Source organism: Lissotriton helveticus, chromosome 3_1, assembly GCF_964261635.1.
Source record: "Lissotriton helveticus chromosome 3_1, aLisHel1.1, whole genome shotgun sequence".
Taxonomy (NCBI): domain Eukaryota; kingdom Metazoa; phylum Chordata; class Amphibia; order Caudata; family Salamandridae; genus Lissotriton; species Lissotriton helveticus.
Window position 1 is genome coordinate 1899433882 of NC_136061.1, and position 24088 is coordinate 1899457969.

The 24088-nt window shown below is 42.2% G+C and overlaps 1 protein-coding gene across 2 annotated transcripts in view; it reads left to right on the forward strand.

The window, feature by feature from the left end:
• Positions 1–2191, forward strand: part of LOC144825200 (galanin peptides-like) — a 257154-nt gene extending 254963 nt beyond the window's left edge. Inside the window, exon 7 of one of the 2 annotated variants that reach the window (XM_078684053.1) lies at positions 1898–2191. The gene's annotated coding sequence lies outside the window, so the exon portion shown is untranslated. The remainder of the gene's footprint in view (positions 1–1897) is intronic. The other variant, XM_078684052.1, reaches the window with a different exon arrangement.
• Positions 2192–24088: the final 21897 nt, after the last annotated feature.

Sequence of the window (24088 nt, forward strand, 5' to 3'; positions counted from 1 at the left end):
ATCTGAGCATCTATGCAAAAGCTAGAATCTGGCATTTGCCTTGTGGTCTGGCTCAATCAGTATAGTCTCACAGTAGGTGATTTGGGCTTGCACAATGGAGACACAAGCCTCTCTTACTTTTTTGATCTCTTTTAGCTTTTGACACTGGGCATCTAATGGACCCATGCTCCATTAGTTCATTCGGCACATCATGTTAAGAATTAGTAGGATCCGTAGCTCAGTATTTCGCTCAGTCCACCTGAAAACTCAGGGAAGAGGAGTAAAAGTGAGGCTCTGGTTTCTCTATTTTCTATTCTTTCCTTAAGTCTTTGTTCAGTCAGGGGAACCTGATCCAGAAGTTCATTGAATGCGGAAGCTCTGGGAATCTGGCCAACTTGTTCTGTAACTCTTCTTACAACCCTCTTCGAAAAAAGGTCATTTAAGTGCATTCCACCCAGGTAGTGTTACCATCAAGCTCATTAAATTGTTTGCATTAGAACAATATAGTTTACTTTCCCTAGATTATTCCACAAAAGGCATCCCCTGAAAATCGATGGAATCTTTCTTTTTCACCATGGCCTCGGACATCAAGAAGGGGTTAGCAGTTTCTGAATCAAACTAGGGGGAGATTCAACTATTTTGCGAATCACTTGAGAAAAAACTGGACAGTTTAAGTTCAAGAACGGTTGCCTTGGAAAAGGTGGTGGAAGTCCTTAAAGATGGTTTGGGAGATGGTTTGCCAGAACAGATATCTCTGTGCTTAAAAAGGAGGAAGCCGTGCTTCGAGAAAGAGTAGAGTTGTTGGAGAACAATTCTAGGCGTAACAATTTGCGGCTTTTAAATATACCTGAAGGGAAGGAGGGTGAGGACCTCAAATCTTTTATTGTATCTCTCATTAAAGACACCATACATATTAAGGCCTCAGAAGAGGAATTAAGGAGAGATATTCAAATAATTCATCGGGATCCGTTTAGGAAACATCCAAATCGGATAAAACCCAAGAAGTTCCTGATTAATTTTCTAACTTTCTCCCTCAAGGAAGAGATTCTAACAGCTGCCCTTAAATTGAAATCATTAAAATCCTGAGACTCTTCTTTTACCTTTGAAATCAGATCAGATCTCTCTCATGCCACTTTGGATAGACGGTGGGAGATGGGGAAAAGAATGGACGATTTTAGGAAGCTACGAGCAACAGTTCAATTAAAATTCCCTTCACAATTAAAAATCATGTTTAACAATAAAATGTATTTTGATAAAAGAGTGCAGGAAGTGGATGAGCTCCTGGGGAACCTAAAAATTTAAAAACTTAATCAACTATCCTTGTCTTTTATATATATATATATCTCAGGTAACAGAAATGTTTTCTCTTGACATATAATTGAGTATGTAGTTAGTGATTGACGCATAGAAATAGCACTAAAATAGTGATAGTAATATTGGGAGTAGGTGGGGATTGCCAGCGGGCAGAAGCTGGAGGTATCCAGGTAAATGGGGGTAGGGTTCTCCAAGGAGGGGTGGGAGGGAGTTCTAACAGGGGGGAGTGGGCACGGGTATGGGAGCAGTGGGGACAAAATAAAAAAAGTAATTTGCCCCTGGATTCTTCTGGTCCTGGGGTGCATGTAGGGAGCACATATTGTTTCCCCCTCGAACTGCCCCCCTTCAACATGCCACACCATACACTTGTAATCTGGTGGGTGTGTGCACGACAGGCTTGGCAGTTCTCCTGTTGGCATGGCAATAAAGGCCGACACGAGGACAGCCAAACTCGTAATAAGATTTCTCTGTGATTCTCTGGGTATATGAAATAACTCCACAATATTATACATGAAAGCTCAACTTGTTGAGATTTTGGTTGTAATTAATGTTGCCATTTAACATTGTTTGTGTATAACACGTTTTCTTCGTTTTTTCTCTACAGAAGCAGGCGCATTGGATAATCTACCTTCCCCGTCATCCTCAGAGGAGACACACCAACCATGAAGACAATACCAATGGAAAGGCCCTGTCTCTGTTTTCAAATGAGAACTCTTTTTACAGAGACATTTGAATGAATGCGATCAACGTGAAGAAAATGGTTATTGTTTACATTACTCCGATATATTAAGTTTCACTGAGAAAACTTGCTTCCCTATTTTTGCTGTAATGTCATACTGTAATATTTTGCTTAAAAATCATTTTCTTCAGGCAAGTGAAAAAAATTATAAAATATCAGCTGCAGAATGATGACTCATTTTTCTAAGGTGGTATGATGCATATGTTGCAAGAAAAAGCATCAGTATGTTTTCACTTCATTCATTTCTGACAGCTTTTAATGCAAAAATGATCTTTCTTCATTAATTGTGACCTTCCAAGCTGTGGGTAAAAAAAAAAAAAAGGAGTCATCGTTGGACTGGTGATTGTGATTCTTGATCTCCAACCGTTCCCTTAAGAAAACCTGCTTCCAATCAATGAAAATCTTCCTCAGCTAATAAAAAATATTATTAGTGTTGCAATGCTGATGACCTCAGACAAGATAAGAAGAGAGTACACCGTTTGTCAGTTTAGCTGAAATGCCCACCATTGGGAATCTGTCAGGGTATGCAAACTTTACAGCACTTTCATCACTATGGAATGCTTTTACCATGATACCTTTACCACGCTTGCATGCACCACACATATGCCTTTACCACAAAGTTAAGGTAAGTGTGTGGTTTTTTATATATGTATATATATATATGTATATATATATATATATATATATATATATATATATATATATATATATATATATATATATATATATATATATGACCTACTGGAGGTCGCCAGTAGGTAGTTATAGTTAGGACCTAGTTTCCATAGGAAAAGGGTTTATTGTTTTCTCAATAACTTCGGTGCTGGTCGACAAATCATTGAGAACTTTTCAAAACTAGTGATCAACTCCGGTCAGCTCCTGTCTTGAAAGTTTCGGGTTAATTCGCCAAGCGGGCGCCAAGAAAAAAAGGGGGGGTCCCAAAACATGTTTTCCCCATGTATTTTTCAATAGGAAACTTTAGACAAAGATACAGCCCAAACTGCTGAACGGAATTACACCAAATTTGGCAAAAAGGTAGATCTAGGTTCAGAAAGAGTCCTTTTTGTTAAATGGTGTAAATCCATTCAGTAGTTCCTGAGACATTTGAAAAAGAAAAAGTTTTGATATCTATGGCCACGGTGGATTTGTGAACCCTCCAGACCACGAGCTTCACTGTGATTGACTGCCAACACTCCAAACCAGGAACTGTTGGCAGCCATCTTGCAACTCGGTAGAAACGAGTCACAAGGAAACAGTGAAACACAGTGAAAAAATAAGAAAAGGGGCAGGGTTGAAACTCCCTGACCCCCTCCGCCTGCTCAGGGGGTCCAACAAGGACCCCTAGGGTCAAAAGAAGCATTAAAAAAATCTGCAAAATTTGCGCTGGGGTCGCGAATCCAGCTGAGAAAAGAAAAAAAAAGGGTATATTTAAATTTGTGGGTCCGTTATGGACCCCCAAGCCCCGGGGACCACCACCTCCCCGGGGCTTCAAATACGTTTGCGAGGTGGGACGCACGGCCCCCATCCAGGAGCCCTCGATGGCACTGGGGACCACAACCACCAAGGGCCAGCTCCTGCAATGTCTCAGGGTGCCCACCCGGGACACTGCTGTTTACTATGACAGGCCGGGGGGCGTGAAGCTCCCGCCCTGTAATAGCAAACACTGGTTTGGATGTTGTAAGCGAGAGCAGGTTTCCTGCTCTCGCTCACAAAATCCAAACCAGATTGCTTTTTCACAAGGGGAGCTGCATTTTAGCAGCTCCCCTTGTGTTAAAGCAATGCCGGCTCACTCAGGAGGCAGGGAGGTGGCGGGACTGTGGGGGCATTGGGGCTCCCCCCACAATCCCAAAAGGAAAGGGCTGGCCCCGGGGGATGGAGTCCACGGGCCCATAAGTGGCCCAGGAGGGGGGGCACGCAGCCCCCCTCCATCAATTAATAAAAATCATTTTTAAAAATTGAGGCACAGCCCTGGGGGATGGGCTCCCTGGGGCGAATAGAGGCCTAAGGAAGGGAACCACACAGCCCCCTCCTTTAAAAATAATTTCAAAAAAATCAAAATGTGGGCATGCCCTAGGGGATGGGGTCCCTGGGGCTGAAATTGGCCTTGGGAGGGGGGCAGCAGTGGCTGTTTCCCGTTTTTTTTTTAAAAAGAGCAGGCCCTTGGGGATGGGGTCCCCAGGGCCCCAAAAAATGTAAAAGAAGGAGGGGCACACAGCCCTCCCTGTGAAATAAATTTAAAAAAAATTAAAAAGCATTGCGGCGGAGGCCCCACCCCCTAACTGCATCACTCAGCAAACGTGCCCCCTGGCAATTTTTAAGTTGGGGAATTAATTTCCGTTGAATACTGAGGGTCCCTGGGGGCCAACTAGCCCACCAGGTACCTCCAGTATTTGCCAGGGAGCTGCGTTGCAGAGAGGTGGTCCGAGGCTTTGGCCCTTTTTACACCACTCTGCAATGCAGCACTGTGGCACTTACTGGAGGTAGCTGATGGGCTAGTTGGCCCCAGGGACCCTAAAACCCGCCAAGGAGTGTGTTTGCACAGTGGTAAAGGAGAGGGCGGGGCCCTATGTGACATGTGTGTACTTATCCCATCACTCCACCTAAACCCAAGCACTTATAAATTCACAATCCCACTGTCACTACCCATGCACTCCTCCAATCACCCAACCAGCACCATGTACTTATACAATCATTCCGCCAAAACCCAAGCAGTTATAACATCACCATGCACTGTCCTTGCAGCACTCTAATCATTCAGTCACTGCCCATGTTATCATGCAATGACCCAGGCACTAGCACATGCACTGCTACAATTCCCTGAGCACTACTGATGCAGTCCAGCCATCTCCTTGTCACTACCCATGCACTCCTCACCCAGCCAGCACCATGCACTTATCCAATCATTCCGCCAAAACCCAAGTATTTATAAAATCACCATGCACTGTGTTGTAATCATATAGGTGTTCTGGTGAGTTTGACCATTCTGTCTCCATGGTAGCGTCTCGTGTGAGACAGTTGTTGCTTGGAGAATGGAGTGACCAGCTGCTCGAGTTGCTGGCTGAACCAAAGAAGAACTAAAAGTCTTGAAACTTACAAGTGTTCGTCTTCTTAACACTGGCGATGAGCCACGCTTGCCAGGGGACAAGTTGTCACCAACACCTCCCCTTTCTCATCTACCCATGGATTTGCCTGCTGTTATAATAACCATTGATGTGGATCGACTAGTGCTACGCACCTTTCCCATGCTCATGAGGATCTACTGAGACTGCTGCTGTTCCTTCCGTCTCTCTATGTGCTTGGAGCCATAATTTATAAATTGTCTTCATTTTTGCCCTGTTCCAACGCTCTGGATGCTTGCGATCCTGCTTGTGACGCTGCTCTGCACACGTTGATGTGCATCTTCTACATAGCATCACAAGCCGCGGCATCACGCACATTACGCTACAGTGCTGCATGCCGCTATTTTGATTTCTGACATTGTTTCAAATCTCCATGGCAACCTCTGCACAGAGCACATGCTTCACAGAATAGCGTGAAGACGGCTTCGTGTAATTCCGTTTATTAAGGCGCTGCTTTTTATACAACATACAGGTACTGTGTTTCATGAGACTATCTCCTCTTATTTTTTTTATTCCATTTATGATCTGAATACAAACGCTTAGCATTTCCAAGGATTTTACGAGCATTTACTAGTGACTTTTGTTCCTCTGCGCTATTTTTGCCTTTTGAAAACATACATTTGTATTTGTTTTTTCGCTTGCATCAACCTTTATATTATCCATACTGACTTAAACACTATCATTATGGCTGGCACCTCTAAGTGAAGTTGAACATTTTGATCTTTAAATAATCATGATCATCAGTTCCAGATGATGTTCACTGTGAAAACAGAACTGAATGGGAGTGAGAATAGAGACCTCTTTGCATAACAACTGCTTGATAGGCCTATCAATTTAGTGGAGGGGTCCTAAGGCCAGGGCCAGATGTACGACTCGGTTTACTGGTCGCAAACAGCCCATTGGTAAAATGCATTTTACCATGTACCAACCCTATTTTGTGAGTCGGTAACCTATTACCGACTTCCAAATAGGGTTTGCGGATTGCTACCAGCAAGGGGCGGGGAAAAATCATCCTCTTCTAATAACGAGTCACACTGGTATGAATGCATACGGTAAGGGGTCCCCAATGGACCCCTTCCTCTTTGTGAATGGGGGCACCAGTATTTTATCTAAGCATGCAGCAGTCCCACAGAGCACTGCACACTCTAAAAAATTTAAAATAACTTTTTTCATTTCATATCTACTCAAAATATAAAAACTAAAAACTGAAACACTGGGCAATCCCACTGTTTATAGGCTGATCTTCTTTATAGACTGAATTGCCAAAGGTTTTGCTAAAAATCCTAAAATATATATATATTCACGATGAAGAACTCACGCTACTTCCCAGTGGCAAAGAAGGAGAGACGGATTACTGCAATCAGGCAAGATGTTTATTTAACCATATTATTCCAGCAAGATAAGATGACGCATTTCGGACTCGAAAGCCCTTGTATGTATATATACATTTCTCCACACTTCGTGCTTCGCCTGACACAGAAGGCTGTGTGAACAAGCCTGCTGTGTCAGGCGAAATGCGTTACTGAGAATTAAAGATCTGGTGGTGAAAATAACCTCTTTGTGATCGTCTAATTAGAAGTGTGGAAGAATAGTGAATGCGGGCGCACTACACCGTCAAACGACGATCTGCATGCCTCGGGCGATGAGAGACAGAAGGAGCAACTCGTTATTGAAAATGTATATATATATATAATTAAAAAAATTATATATATCTATATATATTCACTGTAAAAAACCATAGGTTTCAGGCGTGTTATAGTTAGAAATTAGCATTTAAAAAACATTAGAAATTCAATGAAAAAACCATAGGTTTCAGGGACGTTATAGTTAGTTGGACATTTCACACATACAAAACCATAGAAATTCCCCCGTTATAGTTAGTTCAGCTAACTATAACTTGCGCCCCTGCAATGCACTGCTGATAACGTCACATCTTACATCATTCATGACAAGGTCAGTGACATAACTGATGACACCACTGATGACATCTCAAATGACATCAATGATGGAATCACTGATGACATCATCCACGTCAAAATCTGATGCACCTCCTCACCCTCTAATATAACCTTTGATACACTCACTGTAAAATACAGACTACCATTTTCGAAGCCATCGACACACCAATACCTGTTTCTACATACGCACTCACTGATTCCTACACGCTACGCAAATTGCACGTAGCAAAGTGCAAAAACGCATAGGGGCATTTTTTGCTTGCTCGCGGTCCTCAACATCAAGTTGGCGAACGAGAGTCAGCAAAATGACATCCCGGCAAGACTTTTTCCTCATTCGCGATCAGCAACATCAAGTTGCCGATCCCGAGTGTGGAAAATAAACCTCCCGGCGAGATTTTCAACGCAGGGAGGTCAGGTTTCTCATTGCGAGTGGTCGCCTATGTTCGCGACTGCTTGCGATGAGAAACTACTAGTCAAGTCAAGTCAAGTCAAAATAAGTTTATTCGAAATCACAAAGTGAGTCATAAAAGGTACAAAATACATCGCTACAATGACTTAAGAATGACCAAAAATACAAGTTAAAAACATTTATACAAAATGCATCCTTATTTAAAAATTGAAGACTTCAAATATTAAAAGGTCTAACATTGTATGACGATGATATAATTAAACAATTTACAGCTGTTTCCTACGATTTTTAACAGTCAACAAAAAACGCGACATTACAAAGCACGTTAAAATGTCTGGTAGCATTTGCAAGTATGTATACGCTGGACGACTATCTGAAGCCCAGCTGTAATAACAAGGGTTTTATAAACGTCTGTCTCAAACATGAGAAGTGTTTGCAAAAGAATACGGTGTGCATAGTATTCTGAGGTGAAATATCGTCACACGTACAGTTCCCCAGGTCGGCTGACCAATTATTAGCAATGGGAAAACTGATTAAATGATGAAAAATATCCAGCCGAAAAAGTGTGAGAACAAGCCAATGACGATAATTATAAATGTTAACTAAGTATGGTTGCATGTAAACACTAGTCAAAACCAGTTGGTTCCTCAACACCGTGGGTTTACAGATTTCAGATGCTAATCTAATTTCTTCTAAAAAAGAGATGCATTTATACTTCAAGGTTTTCCTCTGAACGGTGGCCAAACTGAATGGCCAAGGCTTACCAAGAAATTCTGAACATACTTGAGCCATGGGATGTTAAGAACCTTAGAGGATTTTTGGCAGTCGGCGATTATCACTCGATTTAAAACAGTGTGTTCAGATGACCATATTTTGTGCCATAATAGCACAGGTTGGTTCCTAATTAAGGGGCCCATTATGATCGCGGACGGACTTGAGTCCGTCCGCGATCACCGAGGAGGAGGGAACCTCCGCATGGGCATGCGAAGTTCCCTCCTGTCCAATTAGGATGTGACCGCCACCCTGGCGGTCACATCCTCTATTTGTAACATTTCAGCGGGTGCGGCTTCAAGCTGCACTCGCCGCAATGTTACAAATGCATACATTGCATTTGTATGCAGAAAGCCGCGGTGCCTGCCGATTTCTGCATACAAATGCAGGGGGGTACCCATGTGCACCCCCCACACCCCTTCACCCAGGGCGCCCGCTACGGGCCCCCAAGGTGAAGATCCGCATGCTTTTCCTCGGCGGAGAAGCCGCCGTGGAAAAGCATGTTTTTTCAGCCATCCTAATATGTCTGGCAGTGTCTGAGAGACACCGCCACCATATTCGGCCTTTTCCGCCGCAGTTGTAAGCCAACCGCGGTGGAAATGCGGCGGACTGAAACCAGGACCCACCAGCCATCCTAATGTGGCGGTGGGTCTTTGATGAGTCCGCAGAGGATTTTCCAGAAGCCACCGCCGGCCCGGAGGATGCGGAAAATCCTTTATCGTAATCAGTACCCAATTCAGAGTGACATGCAAACGTTGAGCTACTTTTCGGGAGTGCAAGTAGAGACCTAAATAAACATTTTCTTCAAGCTGCAATATATCTATTTTTCCATGACCCCCAAAGCTCAGCCCCATACATGGCTGACGATCTACACTTTACATTATAAATAGTCATCATCTCCTTTGGGTGTTTAAAGCCACACTGACTTGTGAAACTCAATAGGGCCGTTTTTGTTCTCATGAAATGTTGTCACCTTGATTTAATAGCCCCTTGCCAATGCCCTGATTGATTAAAAACAATGCCCAATTATGAGAAGGAGTCTGTAAACTGGATGGTTGAACCCTCAATAAAAATGTCGAGACAGCGGGTATCCTTCTTCCCAATCTTCATGGCGAAGGTTTTACTTATGTTGATTTTTAACCCCGAATTAGACATATACTGAGTAAATTCGTCCACCAGGCGCTGCAGAGCAATGGGAGTACGGGCCATTAGCAACACATCATCAGCATAACATAGTGCTGGAATAGGCCTTTGTCCCACCTGAGGTAGATCTACACATTTACCTGCCAGTAAATCTCCTATGCTGTTTATATAAAGGTTAAATAGGAAGGGGGCCATTACGCATCCCTGCCGCACCCCTCTTCCTATGTTAAATGTCTCGGTACAGGTACAGTTAAGACCGTACCGTACTCTGCCTCTGCCTTGGGTGCACAGTCTCTTGGGAAGTTCACAATTTTAACATCCACGCCCATATCGGTCATTATTGCCCATAACTTATCGTGAACTATCAAAAGCTGAAGACAAATAAATAAAGACTAAAAAAAGATTACCTCCTTTCATGTGTACATACTTGCCAATTAACAAGTCTAGGTTAACAGCCTGCTCTACAGTACCCAACCCTGCCCTGAAACCATACTGTAGGTCTGAGAGGATGTTATTGGATTCTGCCCACTCCTGTAAGCGTCCCAAGAGCATGCGACCAGCAACCTTAACCAGGCAATCCAAAAGGGAAATTGGCCTATATTGCGCTGGGTTATTACGGTCACCCTTCTTGAAAATAGGGACGATAATTGACTCAGGCCAGGTGGGTTAAAAACCCTGGCTTTGGGAGGCGGGCTTTAAAGAGCAAAGTGAGGATAGGGCCCCAGAGCTCGATGTTAGATTTAAAAAGGTCGATCGGGCCCTGGGGCCTTTCCCCCCTTGCTTACAGCGCCAATCTAACTTCGTCCAGGGTAAAGTCTGGATAGTTACACTCATTTAAAGGACCAGTATTTTCAGAAGCATTAGCAAAAGATAAAACTCCATTATGTGACAAGGCACTAGCGATAGGAACAGCCAGACAGGGGAGTATATTTGACAAAAATGAGCTATCAAATCATCCTCAGAAATTGCTATCTCTGCGCGTGGGGAATTTGAAGTGTAATGGGAATGTGAATTAATGACACACCAAAAGAGGTATTATCTTTAGATAGGCTGGCCTCCAATAACTTGTTACAGGTACCCTCTTTCAAAACTCTTTTCCATTGGTTAATGGCCGCTTTATAGGCCAATCTACATTCCCGGACTTTCCCTACAGATCTAGGTTGTTCAGCTAAGGCCAATTTCAAGTTTTTGTGGGCTTTGGTACATATTGAATCAAACCACCAACACACTCCCTTTTTGCTGAAAGGCCCTCATCCACTCCCTTTTTTATTTGGGTAAATGCCAGGATGAAGTTATGCACCTCCGAGGTTTCATCTAGGCACACTTTAAAAGCCTCTCTGTCCTTTTGAACCAATTTTTCAAGGAAGTTGGAAGGATCCACAAGGGACCACTTTAACGCGTACCCATTGCGGCGGGAGATCACAGTTTCCTCTTGTACAAGGGCTATAGATTTACCACATACTTGCCCGGTAAAATCAAGCTTCAACTTGCCACTTTGGGGATAATGATAACTGAGTCCAATATCATGGACAATAAACTCCAGGACCAATGTTGAATGACGCTGGGGAAACAGTAACAAATCTATCACACTGTGGTTGGCGAAACAGCTAGTTCGTTACAAAACCCTAAGTTGTATTTACAAATTAACTTATTCAGAGTATACCCATAGTGTGAGTGAATAAAATTGGGTTGTCTCGCAGAAATCAGGGGATGTAATACCACATGCCTTATTCGATTTCACAGTACATGTGCGTATGTTAAAGTCACCACCCCATAGAATAATGGGATCGCGACAATTACTGTGAAAAACCTACTCTAAGTCTTGATCTAACAATTGGAGGACTGTTGTGATTTCTGATAAGCGTGCATTATTATAAGAAATTAACAATAATTAAAGTAACGTGGCCGGAAGTCTCCAAAGACAGAATTTGATAAAAAAGTTCTAGTAACAATCACTTCAGAGCTTAAGGGAGCAAGCATATTAGAAACATAAATACACAACCCCCCTTTAAAGCGCCCATGATTGGACTCTATAGCTGGGCTGTGGAAGGTTTTAAAACCAATTATATGAATGGGCTCAACCGCCCAGGTCTCCTGAAGACAAAGAATATGAAATTTAGAAATAAATTCAACCCATTCGTTCATGGGGTGTTTGTGACGTAGAGCGGCCACATTCCAATAAAGAACTTTAAGGACTGTGGCGAAAGTACCAGGCCCAGATTCTGTTAACAACAGAGGTGATGGATATCCCACAAAGCCACGCTCCAAGTTGACTGAATGCACCAAGTCCTCATCTAGATATACCAATGACCCCCTCTTGACCGATGTAACAATCCCAGTGCCAGACTGATTCTTCCCATTGGATTCCACAGGTTTAATTAGTCAATCCACACCATTTAGAGTGGAGAGACAATCAAACTACCAGTCCACATTGAGAAAGCTGCCGCTCGAGTACAAATCTACCTGAGCGGCAGAAAACAACCACTTGCACTGTGCAAGATGCAGTTTGCACTGATTGCACAGTGCGGACGAGCATCCGGCATTGTGCAATCAGTGCAAACAGCATCTTGCACAGTGCACTACGCAGTTCGCTTAGCTACGCATAGTGCGAAGTGCACTTCTGGTAGCTACGTGTAGCGCTACTATGCATACAACGCCCAGGGTTATTCCGAGGTCTACACACACATCCACTCATTCACCCATTCAATCACTCAAACATAGTCACTCATTAATACAACACTATCATATGCACTCATACACCTATACAGACACTCAGCCACCGCCACTCACCTATCAAGTTACTCACACACCTAGTCAGTCATGCAAAGAATCAATCACACTCCCATTTCCTCACCTATACAGTTATACACACACCACCTCACTTATTCAAACATATACTAACACATACTTACTCTCTTATACAATCACTGATACCAGTACACACTCATCCATACACCCACTCTCGCAATCACTGACTCTCACGTATAGTCATTTATATACTCCAACTCCAACACATACACTGCCTTTTACATATGTGGTTACTTGGACACGTACCACTGAGACATCCAATCTCTCACCAACACACCCATACACACACTCACCCACACAGCTGTTTCCACATGCACTCATGAACCCATATACCCAGTGAATCATCCACTCACACATCTATGCACAGAGTCACACACCTCCCTCCTACCCACACACACACTCAGTCTCCCATACAAATACTCAGGCAACCAATCAATAACCCATATAGACACTCATGTAGCTACTGACCAACACATGCAGCAGCTTACACAACAACAGACATACTGATGCACACATTCAGACAGTTTAGTCACTAACCCATTCATTCAGTAAGACACATTTAATCACTCACTTATACTGTCAGTCATGCACAAACTAAATCCTTCATCCAGACACTTATACACCCACTCATTTTTCAATACACTTTGGCATATATATAAAACATATTTAAACTTTACAGAAGCACACAGTCACTGGATTATGTCATCAGTGATGTCATTTGAGATGTAATCAGTGATGTCATCAGTGATGTCACTGACCATGTCATGAATGACATCATCAGCAGTGCATTGTGGGGGCACTAGTTATAGTTAGCTGAACTAACTATAACGGCAGAATTTCTATAGTTTTGTATGAGTGAAATGTCCAATTAACTATAACGTCCCTGAAACCTATGGTTTTTTCAGTGAAAATATATATATATATATGGTGGTAAATAGGAAATTGTTTTTATTGCTCTCTTCTGCCTGCCATGACGCGTTTCGGCCGGTAAGACGACCTTGATCACATGAGGCTGGCTTCGCGGGAAAGACCTTTTTTATGTTGCTACACCCATGTCATGTGATGACAGACATAGTAAACAGACTAATAATGTGTTAAGAATACTGCAGCAGATAAATTAAAAAAATAAATGCATATATAAATAAATATTGCAAAATGTCACATAAAAATAAATAAGAAATTATTATCATACATCCTAAATAAATAAGTGAATAAAATTGCACAGTAAATCTTTGGAATCACACCCAATAAAAGCAAATGCATAACAAGCTGTTCCGCGAGAATAATATAGCCCTGAAGACTCCAGGTAATATGCAAAAAATATCAGTCGCCATCAAAGGGCGTTCCTTGTGAATTAAAAGTTTAAATACTCATGTTGAAATTACAAGGACACGTCCTAAACAATGGCACAGTCTAATCCGCAACGCAAAGCAGTCACTTGAAACAAAGCTGATTTGAGCAAAAAGGGCATTTTTCATTATAAAATGTTCGCTTAAATGCATATGGTATAAGCATATTATGTAAAAATGGGATCACTCCAGAATAAGGTTGGAAATTGTGTGATACCTTAGTGTCAAGATTACTCAATGATGATATCATGAAGTCATATAATGTATTTATAAAATTTAACAGGCTGCAGTGATTAAATAAGTGCATAAATAAATAAACCTGCTAAGTCTGCCGATAAGATAACCCCCCTGCAAATCTCTTACCTGTAAACAGATATTTTGTAATGTGCACATGTAACTATAAAGTGCAAAGTGCTGATATTGTGCAAAATAGCCAAGACAAGACTAAAAAGATGTTAAAATGATGCCAGGGCCTGAAAAGTGTAAACATTTTGTTTTTACTTATAATCTATTAAAGTGTTATTGGTACTAATGGAGGTTTGGTTCGAACATATATATAGACTGGTGTAGAATACATATTGTATCAATAGAGGGTCGCAAGGTGATTATTGACACCAGTACAGAAATATAAATAGATACATAAGTGTGCTAAAAAGTCTATGCTGATACCGTACTCTAACTGCTATAAGAGTGCAAAGTCACAACAGCGAATAGAAAAGTGTGAAGATCCTCCATTGTATTAAGTTCAAGGGGGTCTTACTGTCTAGTTCTATTATCATGCGAGTCTCCAGCTGTATATAAGAGCTCCTTCAAAGTTTCTCCCACAAACTATGAAAGAAAATGTGGACCTATTTGGGGAGAATATAACAAGAGACTTGAAAAATCTATATTTTCAAGATAATCAGAAAAAATTTAAAAGGAATCCAGAAAAGCACTCTTCCACAAAACAGTAAAGAAATTGCAGATGGAGGATGGCCTTCTAGTAAAACCTTCCGATAAAGGAGGTAATGTGGTTCTTTGGGGTAAAGAACAATACAAGAAGGAGGCACTAAATCAACTACAGGATTGCAGTTGTTATAGGAAAATAAGCCCCAAGGAATATGACAACGTGATAATTGAATTTCATAGAAGACTGGACCACTGGAAAGAAAATGGACTACTCAGCTGGGATGAGCATAAGTTCATAAAACAGGATAATCCAGTGGTTCCGGTCTTTTACATGTTGCCAAAGATCCACAAAAATGCCACTAGTCCACCAGGGAGGCCCATCATCTCCTCTTGTGGAAGTTTGTTTGAGAATGCATCGCGGTATATTGACTATTTTTTTAACCCTATTGTTACATCGCTCCCTTCTTATTTGAAAGACTCAACAGATTTCTTGAAGTGTATATATGACGTGTGTTGGGATCCTGAAACTATGGTTCTTTTAACATTAGATATCTCTACACTATACACGAGTATAAGACATGTGGATGGGCTGAGGGCTTGTGAGCATTATTTGAATTTGAGACCGGCACATCTTGTTTCACAGAACAGAATGATTCTTGAAATCATGGAGTGGTGTCTTACGAAAAACATTTTCCTGTTCGGCAGTGATCTTTATCTCCAGGAGAGGGGGACCGCGATGGGCACCTGCTTTGCCCCCAGCTACGCTAATTTACATCACGGCTGGTGGGAGGAGCGGGTGCTCAGAGGGGGTCCCCTGGATCACTGGACGGAACATATTCTGTTATGGGTCAGATATATCGATGATGTCTTCGTGCTGTGGCAGGGCACGGAGACATCTATCGATCGATTCATAGGTGAGTTGAACCAGAATTCACTGAACTTAGAATTTGTGGGAAACTCGAGTAAAGACACAATAGATTTTCTCGACATTAGAATCACCCCCACTGATGGCAAACTAGAAACTTCAGTGTTCCGGAAGTTAACGGCAGGAAATTCAATCCTGCATGCAGCAAGCGCCCATCCAACAGCTCTGATAAGGAGTATCACATTTGGGGAATTTTATAGAGCGAGGCGCACTTGCAGCAGTGATGAACAGTATGGTAAGATCGAAAATGAAATGACCCAGAGATTCATTCAAAGAGGGTATAAGGAGACTGTCCTTAAAGGGGCGTCTATTAAAGCCAGAAAGTTGGTTAGACAAAACATACTCTTCGAACCATCTAGAACTCAGAGACAGAAGGATCTTGAGAAAACGCGAAACGTTCAGGTCACCCCGAGATTCATAACGACCTTTAACACCAAACATAAAGAAATAAGAACAATTCTGAGAAAACACTGGTATCTGGCGAAAAATGATCCGGTACTTGGCTCAATGGTCAAAAAGAATCCTGAAATCACATATAAAAAAGACTTAGTGGTAAGGAGTGAGTTCGTAGATGGAAAGAAAAGCAACGCCGACTGGTTAAAGTCAAAACCTGGTTTTAAAAGATGTTCGAAGTACAAAGCTTGTCAGCATGGAATGAGTCGCACAGTGTTCAATACCTCTTTTAATAAAACTGTGAAAATCAGAAGTGCCATCCATTGTAAAAGCGAATATGTAGTTTACCTACTACAATGCCCATGTCCCAAGATATACATTGGTAGTACCATCTTACCAGTGCATCAACAAATTTTGCAGCACAGACGTGCTATTATTAATCGAGACAGATCCTACCCTGTGGCTCGACACTTCGAGTTACATCATCAATGTGACCCCAAAGGCCTCCAATACTCATGTATTGCGGAGGTCCCAAAGAGAAAGAGGGGAGGCAATAGAAAGGGAGAACTTAGGAAACTGGAAACTTATTTTATCCTAGAGTTCAACAGTAAGGAACCACAGGGATTGAATGTGGAAGAGGATTTGTATACTTGTTTAACTTGATTATGCATTTATTCAGATGATGACCAAGTAACCTCGAGTGTACCTAAACTGCATAAGTGAATAATGAATTATTAGAAATAATTTTAAAGAACAGAAAAGGTTTTTTAAATCAAATTCCCCCTTTTTGTATGCTTTCCTTAACACATGTGTGGTAATATAACCGGTAATTATGTAGTGGCTTTCACGAGAATGGAATGTATTAATTAGTGCCCCCCTTGTTTTAATTACTGCTGCGCTGACACTTCTTTTTTCGTCCCTTTTTAGTATTTTGATGTGCAATATTAGTGTATTGTTTACAAAAAACTATTTTTGTTTTTAGGTTGTTGGTTAGGCATTTGCGCTTTTTTTGGATGTCGAATGGATCCAAGAATTAGCACTTTCCTGCACTAGCACTTTCCGAGTTTTGATAAGACTTTGTGCAATATAAAGAGTGGTTGTTTACAGTAAGAGATTATTATTGTTTACAAATAGATGTGCAATGAGAGATGAATATTGTTTACATATAGATTTGCAACAAGAGTGAATTGTTTACAGATAAAAGAAAGTTTATTATGGTTTTAATATACTTAAGCACTAGCACTTTAATTGTGGGTCGAATGTACTCTATAGAAGAGTCGTTTGAAGTAAGGGACTAGTATTATCTGCAACTAAGCACTTGCACTTTGTAACGAATCAGTGATGTGGTTCTAATAGAAAGGCATTAGCAGTAATTATTTTTACATTCCAATAGAATTTATTGAATTTAGCCACAAAACAAACTATGATGGACGAGAGAATTTGTTGCCTGTGGCCTGAATTGTAATAATGAATAGAGAACGCAGTTTGTGGTAAAAGTCAAGAAAAGTGGTAAATATTCCTCTTTTATAAAAAATGTTTGAGCTACAATGGTCTAAAGGCACTGGCCGAGGAAAATATTGAATTTTTTATTGCCCAAACAACTGTCAATGATGTTAGAATTGTACTTACAATTTTTAAGGTGGAATATTTATATGTAATACTCTGTTTTTGAAGGTTTACGCCGAGACAGATATTAATTACGCATTGAAAAGTGCACAAGGGTTCCTTGTAACTTGCAAGTGTTAAAATAGCCGCGTTATTAACATGGCAACGTGTGTAGTCCTATTTGGTCCTTTTACCATGTTCAGTACCTTACATGTGTATTTATGAAAGCATTGAATGGCGGCACAAACATCGTGATCAAGGGAGCCTGACTCCCGAAACGTGTTGATGTATGCTAGAATATTAATAAAAGCCTAATTTTGAAGATTTCCATGTCCGAGTGCCGGATGACTTCGTTCATAAAACTAAAGAAATCCTATTTTGAATATATATATATATACATATATATATATGGAAACCGGAGCAGGAAGGTTCCTCTCCCTCAGCCCCTCATTCCTTCGAGATGGTGCATCTTGCACGGGACGGTTTGTTGGATAAAATTATAGCACGGGTGTCGTCCCATGCAAGATACACCATCTCGAAAGAATGAGGGGCTGAGGGAGAGGAACCTTCCTGCTCCGGTTTCCAGCACAGTGCGTCTTGATGACATGTTCCTGCTCCCATCACATCCAGATCCTACCAAGGAGATATATATATATATATATATATATATATATATATATATATATATATATATATATATATATTACCTACTGGCGGTCGCCAGTAGGTATATATAGTTAGGATTTTTTCTCTATGGGTTTTTTGAAAATTCTATGTCTAATAACTTTGGCGTTTGTGGACGGAATTGGCTGAAACTTTCAGGAAAATGGAACATTTTGTTTCTGAGCAGCCCTTGAAAATTTGGGGGGGGTTCGTCAAGGGGGGGCTGAGAAAAAAGGGGGGTCCCAAAACGTGTTTTTAACATTGAGTTTTCCATAGGGCGGTTGGCCTCACTTTTAGCCCGAACGGGTGAATGGATTTGCACGAAACTTGGCAAAATTGTAGGGACTGGTAGCCCGATGTGCCTTTTGTAGGTCTCAATATATGTGCTACAGTGGATTTTGAGAAATTAACGTTTAAAAAAAGATATATATCTGTAACAGCGGACCGGGCAGCGCTCCAGGACGCGTACTTTTCGCGCAACGGAGCTTTGTGAAGCGAAGCTGATTGGTTCTCCGGCGTCTGTCAACATTCCAAACAGTCCGTAGCGGCCGCCATCTTGTCTCTCGGTAGGATCGAGAGACAAGAGGAGGCCAAAGCGAAGGGGCAAATGACCATAAGGGGGAATAGTAGATCCTCGCTGACCCCCTACGTTTGATGTGGAGGTTTTAAAAGGGCTCCGCGGGGCAAAAAAAAAAAAAAATAATAATAATCGAACGGCTGAATGGATTTGCACGAAACTTGGCAAAATATTAGGGACTGGTAGCCCGATGTGCCTTTGCTAGGTCTCAATATATGTGCTCCAGTGGATTTTGAGAAATTAACGTTCAAAAAAAGATATATATCTGTAACAGCGCTCCGCTTCGCGTACTTTTCGCGTTACGGAGCTTTGCGAAGCTGATTGGTTCTCCGGCGTCTGTCAACATTCCAAACAGTCCGTAGCGGCCGCCATCTTGTCTCTCGGTAGGATTGAGAGACAAGAGGAGGCCAAAGCGAAGGGGGAAATGACCATAAGGGGGCATAGTAGATCCTTCCTGACCTCTTAGGTTTGATGTACCATTTTGTCAAGTTTGGTGTAATTCCGTTCAGCCATTCAGGCTGTAGACGTATGTAAATGTCCTATGGAAAATTGCATGGGGAAAACACATTTGAAAGTGTTGAAATTTAGAACCAATTAAAATGTTACTTTGGTTTTGTATTTGTGTGTGATGAAAGTTAATTGGTTATGTATATATGTCAAATGAGAGGAAACCACAGCCATTTTGTGATACTACTGTCTGAGGTACATTTGTGAGGAATTTTTGGTGGTGAATTTCTGGTGTTTGATTTACACAGTACTAACACTTCTGCTACTTTTAAAAAGGTGAGTTGTTAATTTGTAAGGGGAACTATGTTGTACACTTGAAGATACTTTGAAAAATGTTTTCTGTTATTTATTTGCAGTCCTTCTGTTATACTAAATACTTGATAAAGTTAGTTTTATATTATGTATTACTAAAAACGATAAATGAAAGTGATTATTTTTTATGCAATTTACAGCAAGCAATTTCAAAATAAAATGGCTCACAATGAAGAGACCGTGGCAATTTCTTTTGAATTGTCCACTACATTGATTGAAATTGAGAGCACCAATAATGAAATATTGTCACAAGGAGGACATGACTTGTATGATTCCATTAGATTGATTGAAATGGACAGCACCAAGAATGAAATATTGTCACAAGGAGATGACTTGAATGATTCCACTACATTGATTGAAATTGAGAGCACCAATAATGAAATATTGTCACAAGGAGGAGATGACTTGTATGATTCCATTAGATTGATTGAAATGGACAGCACCAATAATGAAATATTGTCACAAGGAGGAGATGACTTGAATGATTCCACTACATTGATTGAAATTGAGAGCACCAATAATGAAATATTGTCACGAGGAGATGACTTGAATGATTCCACTACATTGATTGAAATTGACAGCACCAATAATGAAATATTGTCACAAGGAGGAGATGACTTGAATGATTTTTTTGATCAATCTCTTGATGGCGAATTTATCGAGTGTTTGGAGACCATAGAGTTACAAGAATCATCATTGGAGACTTTTAATGAGGACATTGCTGATGAGGACATGTTACTAGTTCTTTCAAATTTAGAAAATTCTGAAGAATAAATTTATATTTAGAAATCAAAAATTGTTTGAGACATTATTCATTTTTATTTTTAATTTATGAGGTTGTAGCGAAGTGATTGTAGTATAAAATGAGACTTATAGTATAGAGTGCAACATTTTTATGTTACATGGTAAGTTTACTCATATTTACTTCCCTTCTGCCACTATATTATCTCCAATGTGTATTTGACATCTCTTCTTCATCTCCGGCCTCCTTTCTCTCACTGTGTGTCTCCGATGCATCTTATCGCTGCTATTTTGTGTAATTACAGAAGAGAGTAAAATAAAATAGTTCGGAACGTGAAAAGGGGGCAAAGTAGAGTACTCCTCACCCCCTAGGCCTTTTTAGGCGGTCCCAAAAGGATCAGTTTCTGCTTTCCTGAGAGATTATGGTATGAGTTCCATATACCACAATAACTTGCATTACAACATGCAAGATATCTATCTCCTATTACCAACTTTTGGAGATATTCGCGCTAAGCGCGAATATCTCCAAAAAGTAACACCTGCCCTGAGCAGTTCTTAGCCATGTTATCCAATGGGAGGTGGATAACATGGCTAAGAGCATTAGCTCGGTAATGCATGAATATCGCTGAGTTTTTAGCGATATTCATGCATTGCGGCCGTTTATTATCGCATTTGCGATAAACCTTGATAATAGCAAGGTTTATCTTCGATAATTTCTGACGATGCTTAGTGGTAAAAAATTGGTTGGTAAGCATCGTTAGCGATAAATATCGCTTAACTTTGGTAATATGCCCCAACGTCTGTTAACGTTCGATTCGAAGGAAATGAGGAAGTGTTGAAAAACATTGTCTGCGCCATCTTGCCTTTTTTGAAATGCCACACTTTTGTCGTGCACGGCAGCCATTTTAGATGTCTTGACCAGACCCACTCTCTGCACGCTGTCGATTCGTAGCATGGCTCCTCACCCACGCAAGCATCTTCCCTAGGCACTGGTCAAAACCGCTCTCTGTCTTATGCATGGGCAATAAACCTCCCCCCATCTGCGCTGCTCTTCCCTGAGAATCACACTCTGTGCCCGCCCGACACCTCCCTTTCGCCCTATTCACTACCGCACCCTCTGACACTCCTCTTTCTCTGTGTCCGATTGTCCAGGCTATCAGCTAGCCCTGCAGATGTAGTTTATGGCCCCAGCTGTAAAGAATCACCCCTCTTCAAAGGAGTTATAGTAGATCAAGGCCCACACCCGATGAGATCCGTCACACCACACGTGTTCCTACTATCTGACAACCATCCTGTATTGTGATTGGGGAGGGGACCGAGCCTGAAGCGGAAGATTCCAGGAATGACTCTTTGTACATCAAAGTTTTTACAATTATGTGTCACATTAAAAATATATAGCACTCCAACAAAGTAGTAGGAATATAAAACTTTAATAACATATAAATATATACAAGAAAACAAAAACAGTAAAAACATTTAAACAACGAAGAGACCGTGGCAATTTCTTTTGAATTATCCAATAGATTTATTGAAATTGACAGCACCAATAATGAAATATTCTTGTCAGTAGCGGTCTGTTGTGCGAATAGTTCCAAGGCAGCAGAACGCGCTGAAATCTAGATGGCACGAAAGTGATGTCTAGTAAGTTGCCGCCCAGCAAAAAACGGCGTGGGGCGCCGCGGGGGTGAGTGAGTCCAGTAGGCACCACAGCTATTCTTACCGGCATTGCAGAATTACTGCTGGGGACAATGCCTGTGCTGTAGCAGGGTCACAGCAGAAACAAAAAGGATTCTGTTGAAGATGTTGTTGGTTTTCAATTTGAAAACAGTTCTGGTGTCAACTGCTATGCTAATGTAGTGGTTAATGTTTTGTTTTCTCTAGAAAATGTAAAAGAGGGGGAGGCAGTCCAAAGTTCCGTTAAAAGGGCAAAGGAAAGGATCGGTGGTTTGAACTATCAGTCAAAAAGGGGAGGGGGTGCAATAATTTTTCCTACCGGGTCACACTGTGCTTTCACCGGAAGTGAGGTCTGCAGGATTCTAGTAATTCAAAGTGAGGCTGGCGCCAGCATGGGAGCGCCGACGTCCCGCGGATACAGTTTCGTCACTCCACGGGCGATCATGGCAGTCATTCCCCATCGGGGGTCGGAGACTCCCGCGGCTCCTCTAGAATCTTCAAGGTCGTGGAGGACTAAGGTGGTGGAGTCAACCAGTGACCGGGCCATTTCTTTATGCTGGGCCCGCTCTTGCCAGGTCGACCGCCATTTTGAGAGTTCGGCAGCTACCGGCGATCGCGGGGTCACATGAGCGGACGGGCTCCACCCTGCCGGGCGAGACGTTGCAGCATGGCCACAGTGGAAGAACCCTTTTCCGGGCGCCTGGAGCGCTGAGGGTGCAGCTGGGAAGCCTCCACCTGGGGAGGCGGGAGAGGCCTGTTCGCACCGTCTCTCCCTCCCAGTGCACCCCACGGCGTCTCGCTTGAGATTTGTTATGGCCGGACCAGGCGATGAGGACAAGGGGGGGGGGGGTCGGAGGCATGTGCAAGACATCCCCCCCCAGTGTTGTCGCAGCCATTATAAAAGAAAGAAGTGTCCCGTCCGTCTTCGGGCCGGGCTTCCGGTGGATGTCGGCCGGACGCCCCTGGCTCTGGCCCCATGAACGGGTTTCTTGGTTTATCGGCTGCAGCCGGATCCCGTCGGCCTCGACCCCCGACCGTTGGTGGCCGGACCGGAAGAGCATGTGGCGGGACTACCTGCAACTCTCAAGGGCCACCGCGGCCGGACTGGGAGAGAGAGGGGAGGGTCGAGGAGACATTCCCCCCCCCTGCAACTGTTCAGCATTGTAAAGGCAATCCCCTGGCCGGGTCCCGCTGGCCTCGGCCTCTCCTCCGGCTACACCCTACGTTAGGATCTCCTGGCCGAGGCGTGGCAGCAGGACCTGCCTTATATGGGCTGCTCCCGGCTGGGCGTAGCCGGAACCCTGCCCCACCTTGGAAGTTTCCAGAGTGGGGGCGGATGTTCTACTGACTTGCATTTTCCCTAGTCTATCGATTTTTTTGGCGTGGCAGGCGGTGGGACAGCGAGGGGTGATTTGGTTTCTCTTACTGTTTTTCTGGTCTCTCACCACTGGCATATTTTAACGTTTTCTTGTTTCTAGGACATTAATAGGTTTTATCATTACGTTATGTTATCGTTTCTTTGTTCGTTGTTTAATAAAAGTTCATGTTCATCAGTGGCCTACTGATTTTCGTTTTCCTATTTTTTTCTTTCCAGGTTGTTTCATGGTAAAGTTTCTGTTAACAGGATACAGTGATCACTTCGTTATTATTGCATATGTCCTTTTCACTAGGGGTGCTCTCTGGTCGGGCCAGATGACGTATCTCTAGTAAATGGTCCGGGTGAAAAAGGTGCATCAATCAGTGGGGAGTAGATAGGCATGACAGATTACAACGGGGGAGAAAGGTCCGCATTACGTACCCTTTCACTACTTGCAAAGATTTTCCTACGTTTATTTGCAAACAGGGAATACCTCCAAAAAGAACTAATTCCCAAACAGTCAATGTTCGGACAATCAATCAATCAATGAGGAATGAAATAGGTACGACGTGTTAAAGGCTTGCGTTACCTACCCTTCACTATCTGCAAAGGGAGAGGGAATATTCCTATTCTTCCTCGTTTGCAGGTAGAGAAGATCCTTAAGAGAATTAACTTCGAACAATTCAATGCTCGATTGAAACAATCAACAAGGGGTACTGTGAACACAAATGAACGCCGCTTATGTACATACGCATTGCTATTTTCAACAGGTTGTTCCTAATGTTTCTATTTTAGCGAGGTCAAAAAGAGATCCCATTAGTGGCCTACTGATTTTGCTCGATTCCTTTTGTTTTTTT